This window comes from Antechinus flavipes, chromosome 6 (assembly GCF_016432865.1).
Source record: "Antechinus flavipes isolate AdamAnt ecotype Samford, QLD, Australia chromosome 6, AdamAnt_v2, whole genome shotgun sequence".
Taxonomy (NCBI): Eukaryota; Metazoa; Chordata; class Mammalia; order Dasyuromorphia; family Dasyuridae; genus Antechinus; species Antechinus flavipes.
Window position 1 is genome coordinate 198085390 of NC_067403.1, and position 13270 is coordinate 198098659.

At 33.9% G+C, this 13270-nt stretch overlaps 1 protein-coding gene across 2 annotated transcripts in view; it reads left to right on the forward strand.

Annotated features, from left to right (window-relative positions):
* Positions 1 to 9197: 9197 nt before the first annotated feature.
* The window catches only part of CTBP1 (C-terminal binding protein 1), a 423238-nt gene continuing 419165 nt past the window's right edge, over positions 9198 to 13270 (forward strand). The window contains exon 1 of one of the 2 annotated variants that reach the window (XM_051965802.1): positions 9198 to 9221. The gene's annotated coding sequence lies outside the window, so the exon portion shown is untranslated. The remainder of the gene's footprint in view (positions 9222 to 13270) is intronic. The other variant, XM_051965801.1, reaches the window with a different exon arrangement.

The window sequence follows — 13270 nt, forward strand, 5'->3', positions numbered from 1 at the left end:
TCCATTTGGACTGGATTGGAGAGTACATGAAAAGTAGGAATGTGTAATGATTCAGCAGAGGTTACGTGGTAATCAAGTGAAGGTCTTTAAATGCCCAGCTGATCTGTTTGTACCTTTTTCTAGACAGTAAGGATTTGCTGGACCTTTTGAATAGAGGAGTATGGCATCACAGCTATGCTTTAGGAAAAGCACATTTTCACATTTTCAGTTGTGTCATTTGATTAGCAAGCATTTGTTAAGCTCTTCTTGTTGGAGAATGAAGAGACTGGAGGCAGAGAGAACCAATTACAAGTTTTGTAGTAGTCTAGGCAAGAGGTGATGAGTATGTGAACTAAGAAGGGCATCCAAATGATCATAAAGGGATGAAGTCAGATGAAAGAGATTGTATGGGTAGAAAGGACAGTATTTGCCATAGTTCTTTGTACGTAATAGATGCTTAATTAATGCTTGTTGACTTTATTGGATATGGGGGTGATAGAGAGGAAAGTCAGGGATAACTCCATTGTTAGGAACCCTAGTGACTGGAATGATGGTAGCTTTTTTGACAGAAATAAGAAAGTTCTGAAGAGGGTTGGTTTGGGGAAAAGCTAATGAATTCTCTTTTGCATGTCTTGTGTTTGAGATGTCCTGTAGAATTGAAGTGACAAAGAATTGTTGATGCACAACTGGAGCATCAGAGAAGAGAACAAGGTATTGTATATATAAATCAAAAAATCTTTTGCATAGAGATGATTTATTGGCATCTATAAATAGCAGTTGAGAATCCTTGTGATCAGTAGTGAGTTCTTTTATTCAAACTTTATCTAGAAAATGTTCCCATTTGATCTCTTTATACAAGATGTTGACACTGGAAAATGTGTATGAGAGGAACATGTTTACTCTATCACTATTTACTAAAGAAATTTGGCAAATGTAAAACAATTGCTGTAATAAAGAGGCCAAAAGAAGCCAGAAACTGCCTGAGCCACCACGTTTTTCAGTTTCCATTTCCTATTCACTAGAATAAAGGGAAATTCTGATTGAAACTAACAAGCAGAAGATAAAAGCTTATAAGCAGGGTTATCTCTTAAAACAGTCAAGGAGAAAAATAAGCCTACAGAATTTATAAAGAAGAAATCTGGCTCATCCAGATTATTTAGAGTATATTTTTACATAAAATGATGAGGAAAATAAGAAACAAAATGTGAAATGGAACCAATATTTTAGTGTTAAGTGTTTTTATTTTGTCAGCTAATCAGATTCTACCATCTTCAAACTAGATTACTCTGTGGGACATTGCCCATGGCTTAATGGCCATTGTTATAGTATAAATGTACAACCTGTTATCAGTCTGTTCTCTACATATATTTCAATAGCTAGCAGCCTATAGTGGATGGACTAAAAGGATATACTATTACCTTAAAACTCCTGTCCAAGGAAGTCTGCCCTCTTAGAGAATGTCTTGTTTTGAAATGATTGTTCTTATGGTTTGCCACTAATTATATCTCTACTATTTTGGCTTTCCTGGAGAGTTTGTATTTCACCTTGTCATATGAATTTTCTTGGTCTCCATAGGTATTCTTCTCCAGCTCATTTGGTAGATTTGATTAGGCATTGATCTTCGTTTGGTTCCTTCTGGCTTGTCTCCACTGTACCACCTCCTGACAGTCCTGTTCAGAAGTATTTGCTAGTATTTCTCCTTTACTGTCATATCTTTCAACCTTTTCTCACTGTCCTGAGTTAGCAGCTGCTCTTTGGGCACATTAGTTCCATGCAGGCACCAAAGGAGTACATTCTAGTCATTTCATTGCAACTCTTTGAGCTCACATAGCGATGGAATAATATTGTTGATTTTTCTTCTGGTTCATTTTAACAGTCCTGTCACCTTTACTTCTTAATTTAGAATTTATTGACTTGAGACTAGTAAGGAATTTAACAGGATATTTTTAAAAACTATGTAAATGTCATCATGAATGGGAAATTTTTTTTTTAATTTTAATATCTTTTTATTGATAGAACGCATGCCAGGGTAATTTTTTACAGCATTATCCCTTGCATTCATTTCTGTTCCGATTTTTCCCCTCCCTCCCTCCCTCCACCCCTTCCCCCAGATGGCAAGCAGTCCTTTACATGTTGAATAGGTTACAGTATATCCTGGATACAATATATTTGTGCAGAACCGGACAGTTTTCTTGTTGTTCAGGGAGAATTGAATTCAGAAGGTATAAATAAGCCGGGAAGAAAAACAAAAATGCAAGCAGTTTATATTCATTTCCCAGTGTTCTTTCTCTGGGTGTAGCTGCTTCTGTCCATCTTTGATCAATTAAGGCTCTCTTTATCGAAGAGATCCACTTCCATCAGAATACATCCTCAAACAGTATCGTTGTTGAGGTATATAATGATTTCCTGGTTCTGCTCATTTCACTCAGCATCAGTTCATGTAAGTCTCGCCAGTTCTCTCTGTATTCATCCTGCTGGTCATTCCTTACAGAACAATAATATTCCATAACATTCATATACCACAATTTACTCAACCATTCTCCAATTGTTGGACATCCTTTCATTTTCCAGCTTCTAGCCACTACAAACAGGGCTGCCACAAACATTTTGGCACATACAGGTCCCTTTCCCTTCTTTAGTATCTCTTTGGGGTATAAGCCCAGTAGAAACACTGCTGGATCAAAGGGTATGCACAGTTTGATAACTTTTTGAGCATAGTTCCAAATTGCTCTCCAGAATGGCTGGATGTGTTCACAATTCCACCAACAATGTATCAGTGTCCCTGTTTTCCCACATCCCCTCCAACATTCCCCATTATCTTTCCCTGTCATTCTAGCCAATCTGATAGGTGTGTAGTGGTATCTCAGAGTTGTCTTAATTTGCATTTCTCTGATTAATAATGATTTGGAGCATATTTTCATATGGCTATAAATAGTTTCAATTTCTTCGTCTGAGAATTGTCTGTTCATATCCTTTGACCATTTATCAATTGGAGAATGGTTTGATTTCTTATAGATTAGAGTCAATTCTCTATATATTTTGGAAATGAGGCCTTTATCAGAACCTTTGATTGTAAAAATGTTTTCCCAGTTTATTTTTTCTGAATGGGAAATTGTTAATGGTATTGATGATTAGTAGCTAACCCTTTAACTTCAAAATATTTTTTCAAGTAATGACTCATATCTTCATGTACTTTAAATACAAATAAATTATAATGTAGTGCTTTGCCTTTTTGGAATTTAGTTGCTTTAAGATTCTAAGCTACTCCACAAACTCTTTAATCAGTTTTGTAGTGCTGTAAAATTTCCATTTTGCAATGTTGTTGTGTCTGGCTACTTGACAAAATTATCTGTGTTAATTAGAATATAACAGCTGCCACTACTTTTTTATGATAAAAGCTTGAGCAAGTTGATGGTTTTCATTGATGATTCAATTGTATTATAATTATATTATAGGTTTATGTATAATTATAGTGAATCATCATTTAGAGAGGAGCCACAATATTTAGATTTAACACCTCAGTCCCTAAAGTGCTATGAGAAGAATTTTTAAAAAAAGGAAATAAGAAATATGAAATGCCAGCTGGACCAGACCAAGGACACTCAAAGGAAATCCCTACTGGAAACAAAATAATCTAGAAAGCACTGAAGTTCTGCATCTCAAATTGGAAAATACCAAAAAAAAATGGTAAAATTATGATGTTAATACTTCCAAAATATCTTTATGATCTTTGCAAAATCTTTATTTTTATCAGATTTTTCATATCTTTTGTTATTGCACCACCTAGATTCTGTTTCCTTTCATTCCACCTATCTAGAATCTCATCCCTTGTAAAGACTAATTTTTTAAAAAATAAAAAATGAATTTAAAAAAGAGGTAAGAAAAGATATCAGTAAAACTAATCCAGATTTTAAAAATCTGACATATGCAGCATATATATCTGTGGACCTGATGTCTAAAGAGGAATGGTGGGAGTAGATCGCTTTCCTATGTCCTTTTCAGGACCAAACTTATTCTTCATAAATATACAACATTTAGTTTCAACTATTCTGGGATTATTGTTCTTTACATTTACATTGTTATAATTTATGTATCATTATATGATACAGCTTTGTTGCTTTTTGTTACATTTTAATGTTTTTTCTTCCTCTGCTTATTTCACTTTGTATCACTTTACATATTTTGCCATACATGCTTTTCATTTTTTTGATAGAATAATATATTCCATTATATTTGTATGCTCCTACAGTCTGGCACACATTCCCTAAGACACTGACATCTACCGTGTTTTCACTTATTTGTGAAAGGTCAAATGAGTCAATTAATACTAGTTAATCCATTTTATCCTAGTTAGCCCAAATAAACTTTATCAAATAAAAATACCTCCATTAAGTCAATCAGAAATATGACCTATGTGTAAACATAGAGTTAGATATTCCTAGTTAATCAGAGTTTTTAATCTAGATGAGAAGAAATGGCAGAAATTACATTTGGTTTAATTGAGAAGATTTAATTCCAAATTACTTTTCATAATAGTTATGCCTATTTACAACTTCACCAATAATGCATTAGTGGGTCTGTCTTTCCTCAACTCCTCCAAACATGGTATCTTCTTGGCTTTTATCATCTTTGCCAATTTGCTGAATATGATGTGAGATCTCAGAGTTGCTTTAACTTGTATGTTTCTTATTATTGGTGATGTGGAATATTCTTTCATATTAGCTGTTAATATTAATTTTATTTGTACAAAACCTTTTCCATTTCGACAATAAAATTATTTATTTTCTTTTTACTTGCTTTTTTCCTTTGTTGGCTAATAATTTGTACCCCATCCATTGTTGTAAGAGGAATATTTCCCCCTCTTTTTTTTTTGCTTTAATCTTTATTATGAAGAGTATATATCCATTATTTATTGGGCAAAATAGTATGAGATGTTGGTCTGAGTCTAATTTCTGCCAGACTGTTTTACAGTTTTCATAGAGCTCCTATCAACCAGGAAATTATTTCCTAGGTGATTTATGTTTTGAGGTTTATAAATACTGGGTATTGATTCTTTGTCTAGTATTTGAATGATCTGCCTGTCTATGAAGAAGATCCTCAAAAATATGAAAAGGGAATGGACAGTCCTTCACAAATGATTCTGAATAGCACTTCATATCATTGTAATCACAGAGTTAACTGAAAGTTTGGAAAATACCCCATGTCCCTGTGTTAAGATTAAGAAGCATCCAGCTCAGCAGAACAGGACAAAACCTCAAAACTTTTTCTGTTAGACCTTAGTCTATCATTCATGTTAAGTTCATACAAGATTCCTTGAGGCAGAAATGACTGTCCAATGATTTACTTTTTATTCATATTAAAAAGGAAAAATATAGTTGCTTTATCTATTTTCCATGACCATGGATTATGGACTTATACAGAGTCTAGAGTGCTTGGGATATAAAGAAAGGTAAAAGACTGAGATTCTCAGGATCGGAAACTTAGTTTAATGAGACTGTAAATATTTTTGTTTTTTCTAATTATGTCAAGCCCCAGTATATTACAAAGCATATTCAGTAAGTTGTATGATTTTTTCAAAACAGATGATCAGTCCAGGCATCCATATAGAGAAAGGTAAATGCATAAAAATTGCTTATTATCCAGATTTATGACATAGGTAGAAAGGAATTCATAATATTAGTGTATAAGTAAACATATTTGAGACAGACATTGCAAGTATTCAATGAATTGGGTCCAACATTGATTAGGAATGAGTAGGGGTAGATTCCATTTGGGAAATCATGCAGTTGTTGTTCAGTCTTGTTCAAATCTTCATAAATCCATTTGGAATTTTCTTGGCAAAGATACTGGAGTAGTTTATCATTCCTTCTCCAGTTCATTTTATAGATGAAGAGACTGAGGCAAACATGGTTAAGTTCCCAAGGTCACTAAGTATCTGAGACCAGATTTGAACTCAGTAAGATGGTTTTTCCTGACTCCAGGCCCAGTATTCTTTTCACCAAGCACCTAAAACTCTCCCAATAGATTCCTTAGCAAGAACCTAATACTTATTTTATAGGTAGGTCCAGGCACCCTAGCAAATTAAAAAACATTTCTAATAAACAAAATACCAATATTTTATTTAAGATGTATATTAATTGATTTAACTGGGTAATGAAATAACTCCATGTAATTAAATTTTATTTATCCTAAGAGATTCTCCATAGGGAAGAGTGGCTATCATACAAGATATGAGTTAAGCTATTGCAGAATAGAAAGCTAAAGAGATAGGGAGGGTCTTTTCTGCTAGAATAGATCAGATAACATAATGAATTTCTAAGTGATGTGGTTTATAAGCTGCCTACTCTATGTGCTAAAAATAATAAGGGCTTAGTTAAACTCTTAAGTGTGAATCATTCATTCACTCAGCAAGCATTTGGTAAGACTTACTGTATGTCATGCATTGTGTAAGCATTCAGGCTACAAAGGTATATTGAAAGAGCCCTTGCTTTTAAAGAGTATATTATTCCACTGGGGGAGGAATCAGAGGTCAGTCAATACCAAATCATTTGTGAAAAAGAAGACTCTAGCAATCTGGGGGAATCAAGGTAGACTTTGTGTAGCAAATGGCACTTTCTCTAAGCCTTGATGGATGCTTCTGTGTTCCAAGAAACAGAAGCGAAAAGGGAGACTATTCTGGAAGCCATGGAAATGGGAGATAGCCTGTCATCTCTGGGGAGCAGCAAGCAAGGCAATTTGCCTCGGCTAAATAAAGAGTGTGTCAGGGAGAGTGATGTGCAGTAAGCTTGGAGGATGGTTTTAGAGATAGATTATGAATGGCTTTAAAATAGAGACGCTCAATGATCAACAGAAAAGTTTGTATTTTATCCTAGATTTTCTTGAGGAGAATAACATGGCTGGACCTCTGCTTTATAATGGTCACTCTGTTAGTTATGTGGAACATGGTTTAGAGAAAAGCAGATTAGAAATGCAAACAGGAGGTAGCTGAATCTAGAATTGTCATATATGCTGAAGTTATTCCAAGCTGAAAAGTAATGATAGTTTTCTATCTAACCCTATGGCTAGTTTGGAAGAACTGCCAATTGGAGTTCTCTTTCTGTTGCCTTCCCTTTTCTTCCTCTTCCTTTATCCTACCCCAACCCTGCTCAGATCACATCAGACAGCTGGTGAGCAAGAGTGATATAACTCTTCTTACCTACTGTATAAATTGGGAGTCATCAGTCCTGCTAATAGGGAAGACTATTGGTCTTTACAACCTTGAGATGTATAGTCCTATGGCCTTTGCCACTTTAAACTTAAACTACGATCCCAAGCACTACTATCTGATTTCCTATTACTTACTAATGATTCTAGTCTATACCCTCTTAGCAGCTGAATTCTCTTAATGTATTACATAGTAATTAATAAATACCTTTTTGGTCATTCTTCTCTCATAAGGTGGTAAACAAATACCTTCTGTTTCTATGGGGTTTCATATTTTATAGTAGTCTTTTACTTATCTTCACTTGACCTTCCTAATAGTTTTAAAAGTTAAAGTTGATATCATAAAAGATAATTTGGTTTGTACAGAGTGACCCAAGGGATGAAGGCAAAATTTCAAGTCCATTCCTGACTTCTCTGGGAACTTTGTTATAAAGTCTTCTAACTACTCTTCAGCACCTCAACACCTTCAGTTGTCTCTTTCCTGGGTTTGGAAAGTGGAGCAGTAAACTCTTCCCAGAGACTGCATTTTATGGAGGGCTCCCACTGTGCTGGACAGGGACTAGCTCTCTTTTTATTTGTATTTGCATTCTTAGTACAGTGTATGACACTTTAAAAATGTTTATTGAATTGAATATATCAAATTGTCCCTCCCAAATTAACTTAGTCCCATCTGTGTTAAGCTTTTTGTAAATTAATGACTTAAAAATTCCTTCCTACTTTATTCATCTCCAATCTTTTAACTTCCTAGGATCTTAGTTAGCTGTAGTTGGATTAGATAATCTCCAAATTTTCTTTTAGATCTCAGTCCTTTGATCTTCTTTTCCTTCTTTCTCAGGTCTTCACCACTGGTGTCTCCATATCTCCCTTCCTCCCCTTTTAAACTTGCATGTCAGCCTCCAGATTTTAATGAGTAACACTTATTCACTTGGTTGCTCTTAATGTAATACTTTATTGCATGCTTTTTCTCTTTGAGGAGTGTAAACATTCATCCGTAACCAATGTTTAAATGCCTCCTATATGAAGAGTACTAGAATTAGAGGGGACAAGATTTCAATAAAGATATGTCCCTTATCCTTAAGAAGCTTTCAGTTTGGTATGAGTATAATTCACATGCATAAATAACCTTATTTCACACTGTATAGACTAGGTACACATTGGTGTTAGAAAAGAAGATTACCTTAGAGGAGATTTCAAGTTAGGCTTTTTAAAAACAGGAATTTGATAAGATTTTTTAAAAAGTATTCATTCTGTACCTAGGTAAAGTTGTCCACAACAATTCAGGTATTTGCGAGATCAGGGGATGTTGGGATAGGAGTGAGGCGCTGTGCCATTCTTATGTGACTGGAAAGTAGAGTGTATTAGTAGAATTATATGAAAAAGTTACTGGGGTAGGGTAGCATTAGATTGTAGAAAGCCTAGAATATCAGGTAGATGAGTTTTAACTTTAGTCATTAGATAAAAGAGAGTTATTAAATATTTTTGAGTGGATAAAAGGCCTGACTAGAGAAGTGATTTCAGCTATGGAATGAATGATAGTGGTAGGAAGAGCTAAAAGGAGACTATTGCAGTAGTGTAGGTAATGAGGATTTAAATGGGGTAGAGAGGGGAGGGTGGTGGCTATCATAATCAAAATCAAAGGAGAGGCAGTAAGATATATTGCAGAGATGGGATCTGTGAGGCCAGGTCATTTTGTTCTAGGAGAATTGCAGGGAGAAGAAAGAGTCAAACATAAGCTTAAGGTCGTGAACTTGGGAGACTGCATGAATTCCACAAATGTCAATTGAAGTCATTCAGAAATAGTGCCATTATACTTTGCTAAACATTATTAATTAACTTTTGGATGAACAGACAGAATAATATGACATATTTTTGAAAAGGATACATGTGAGATTTAAAAATGGTAATAAAAAACATTTCAATTCATATAGAAATCCTTAAAAACTGTAAGCATTTAGATTAGCATTAATTTATTTTCCAATATGCTTATCAACAGGACAGAGTGGAGTGCTTGTGTTCCAGTCCTATCAAGATCAGTGAAGGTCAGTATTACATATTCGTGTTAACAATGTTGCTGGCCTTTCATGTTATACAAAAAAGTGAACATAAATGATCACTGAAGAAGCTTATATATTAGGTAGTTATTCATGAGATCTGCAGTCTCCAGAAGATAAAACTTCCCTAAGTGTGATTTGATCAAGCAGCATGAGGTGGTATAAAGGACCATTGGGTGAAAAGTTTTAAAGTATAGTAGTTTTTATTCTTTTAGTAGTAGAAGCTTTGCCTTATGTAAATCCTTCATATATTATAGAACTGCTCACTATAATCAGTACTTGAAACATTTCTTATGAATTTGAAAATAAAATTATTTTTCTAAATTTTAAAGAAATAATACTTTTTAATAAAAGGTCTTGGAAGACAAATGAAGTTCAGGGGTTACGTGGCTACCAGATAGATCTATTTTCATGAAATCCCTTAATTTTCCTACTAGGATAAGCAGTACTTATTTTAAATAACATGGGAGAAGGATAAATAAAACCAGTTTCTCTTGCATAGTAGAACAAATACTCGGAGTCTGGAAGACCTGATTCAGATGCTAGCTCACACAATTCCTAGTTGTAGGACTCTCAGCAAGTTATTTGCTTGTCTTTTTTTTTTCTTTTACTGCAGAGGCAAATTAAAAATAGTTATTTTTAGGTTGAATATGGTAGAATATATTTTTTCATTAATACTCTGAGTTCTGAATTTTAAAAAATTATTCTTAAAGATTACTCTACAGACTTAAGTGTCACCATGATGCCAAGTTTGTATCTTTCTTGTCTAATGGAAAAGTAGGAATTATTATCTTTAAATTATTAGGATTTTTTGGAAAAATACAATAAGTGATTTGGGTATTGAAATGTTTCTGTCAGTGAAAGTAAAGCTTTGTCATTAAGTACTTCACCAGAAAATTGTGAAACTAAGGGAAAAGTTCCCCTTTTTTTCTGGAGAATATAACTCACTTTGCCAAAGTCTTCTTCTAGTGGCTTATTGCGGCAATATTACAGTATTGGATTCTCCATTTCTAGTGGTACTCCATGTTGAGGTGGGTAAATTAGAATGGCTTGTGAAATACATGTTCTAGATAAATCCAAGCAAATTATTATTTTTATTTTCATTGTGATTGTCCAACATCAGAAGTTACTCTGCTGTTCAAAAGTTGAAGATTCTTTATGGAATAACAGTACTGGGATCAAATTCCTTTCACAGAATTCAGAGAAATCTGACATCACATGTATCATTCTTTTTAAAAAATTTTGTGAAATAAATATTCTTTTCATAAATGGATTGGATCTCTGTTTTGAATTTTTCCAATTTATATAAAATAAATCACTTTTTTGTAAAGTGAGACCCCAATCTTAGTGAGAAAGGATGATGAATAGCTTAAATTGATGATAATATCCCCTATTATTGTTAAAACATAGTTTTTGAGGGTTGCTCTAAAGAGTATTTGATAGATAATGGCAAATATATGTATTTAAGTCTCAAGAAAGTTTTTAGAAATACCAGTCATAGGCAAATATTAGTCTTTTGAGAGGTTAGGAACTAATACTTCACAATGGAAGCAATTATAGTAATAATACTTAAGTAGTATGAACTGTTTGTCATTAAATAAGAATAAGAAAAATCCTATTGTTGAACATTTTCTTTATAAAGAGATTAAAACTCTATAGTTGTTAAAGCAGAATGAGGAAAATTCAGGATCATGTACAATGAGAATTGTAGTGACAATCAGTGAATTTCTTTTATGTCTAGTAAATAACCTTAGAATTTGCCTAGAGTTTTGAACAGTAGCTTTATTTTGGAGGTGAATACACAATTTAAAAAAGTAAATACTTTGAAGGACAATAGTTGTTTGGACTCATAAGTTGTAGTAGGTTTGTATCTGTGTTTGAATCTCATTACTTTATTGTCAGATTACCCATTTGAGCTTTTAAAATGATTGATTATAGGGAGAAAAGTATTCTCATCGTAATACAATGCAACCTCATAAAGTAATATACAGTTCTTATGTCTGGGATGGTAAAATTTTTTCATAAATTTGGGGCCTGAGTCCTCAGCACTTTTGAGTTTGGCTGCCATTTAGGCAAACAATCTGAGACTTTGACAGAGTGAAAGATTAACATGATGACAGCAAAGGCTGGAAAATTTTGAGTTTTACCTCGTGCATTTTAAAGACCAGTCTTGGATTACAAGAGTACAAGATAAAGCTGCCAGTGCTGATGACATGGCAACTTAAGATAGAAAGATTTCCAACTTTATAATTCAGAAAGAAAAAAACAAATCCAACAACAAACTCCAACCATTTGGTTCTTATTTATTCTACCTGCTACAGGAAAAGAATGAATTAACAGGGCAGTAAAAGATACCTTAATTCCACTCTGCCATTGCTTAATACAGGGACCATGAACCTACCATATGTCAGAATTGATCATTTTGGATTTGTTGATTTAGTCCAAACACCAATAGGCCACTAAGTTTTTGGTTTTCCTTTTGTACATGGGAGTCTGTTGGATCCAAGATATGTCAAATGGTCTATCCTTTCAGCATAACTTGCCCAGCATCTCTTTGCATCATAAATTTCATCAGTTATGTATTATAGCCATGACCTTCTGAGGACCTCTTCATTTCTCTCGACTCCAAATGATTTAAGAATTCTGATGTTGGTATTTACAGAAGAACAGGAGCATGTGATCCTTCAGCATGCCCTGGAAATAATGTTGCGAATAATTTTCCTGCATAATTACATGCCAAATGAAAAGACATTCCTCGATCAGTTAAAAACCATCAAGTGGCCCTAAGTCTTTCCAAGAAAACTCCTCAAAGACCCGTATCAAAATACAAATTGTTCTGAGTACCAAGACCCCAATAGGAGTTCTTTCACCTTCTGATTTGTTGCAATAATGAGAAGATAAATTTAGAAAGGGAAATTCAGCTAACAGCTTTGTGTGCAACACTATGTTGCTGTGTGTTAAATGTACTTTTCTTGTATTTAGAGATAGTATAGCCTTTTAAAATTAGTTGATATGCACTTTAAAAAGTTTTATGTTAGTATTTGCATTAATTCCTGAAATTCCATTCAATTCATTAAACATTAAGTACTTATCATGTGTAAAACATCATTCTTGGTGCTAGAGGAGAGAAAAAATTCAGATAAGGCATGGTCACTAACCACAGAACCATTTTTAAAAACTGCCAATTAGGTCTCAAATTCAGGACACTACTTATTATTTTAATGTTGTTTCTTCTAGAAAAATAGACTCTACATGAATAATTTTGATTTAAAATGCTCTTTCCAGGAATAGAATATACTGTCAATGTGAGTATTCTTTTGTACTTTTTCAGTTGAATATTATTTGGTTTTTTTCATTTTTCTTTTAGTAGATCTCTTCATACATGGGATAAGCTTTCGAGAAGCCATGCTTTCTTCCTTATTAAAGAGTATAGAGAACAATTTTCTCAATGTCCATATGCCAGGAGATTTATTTACAAGAAAGAAATAAAAATTATAGTTCTTGGCTTCTTCATAAAATTTGGTGATCTAGGGTCAGAATGCAGGAGACTTGGGGGGAAAAAATTCAAGAAAGCTTTTTTTTCTGGTGAGTTGAGGCTTTTTGAAGTTCTCTCTTTACTAATAAGTACCTTTTCACTTCTCGTGTTCTGTTTGGTGAGCTTACCTCGAACCAAAGAAGTATGCCTTCTGCAAACTGTGCCAGTACTGTGGAACTATCCCCCAGGGTGCTGCCAAGTTATATTCCATTTGGGAGAGCATAAAATAAATACCCCTTTATACCTGCATATATGCACCAATGATATGATTTATTCATGAGCAGTTTTCATGTTAAAATGTTATTGCTATCCTTCAAGCTTTCATTTTTTTTTCTTCTCTGTTCTGGCTCACTTATATCTTTCTGTCATTATCCCTGACACAGATCCCTTCAGCATAGAGAGGAGATACTGAGCCAGAGGCAGTCCAAAGGGGGATAATGAAGGTCACTGAGAACCTTGACTGGGTTACTTACTATTTGGAGAACATTGGTATATTCATTTA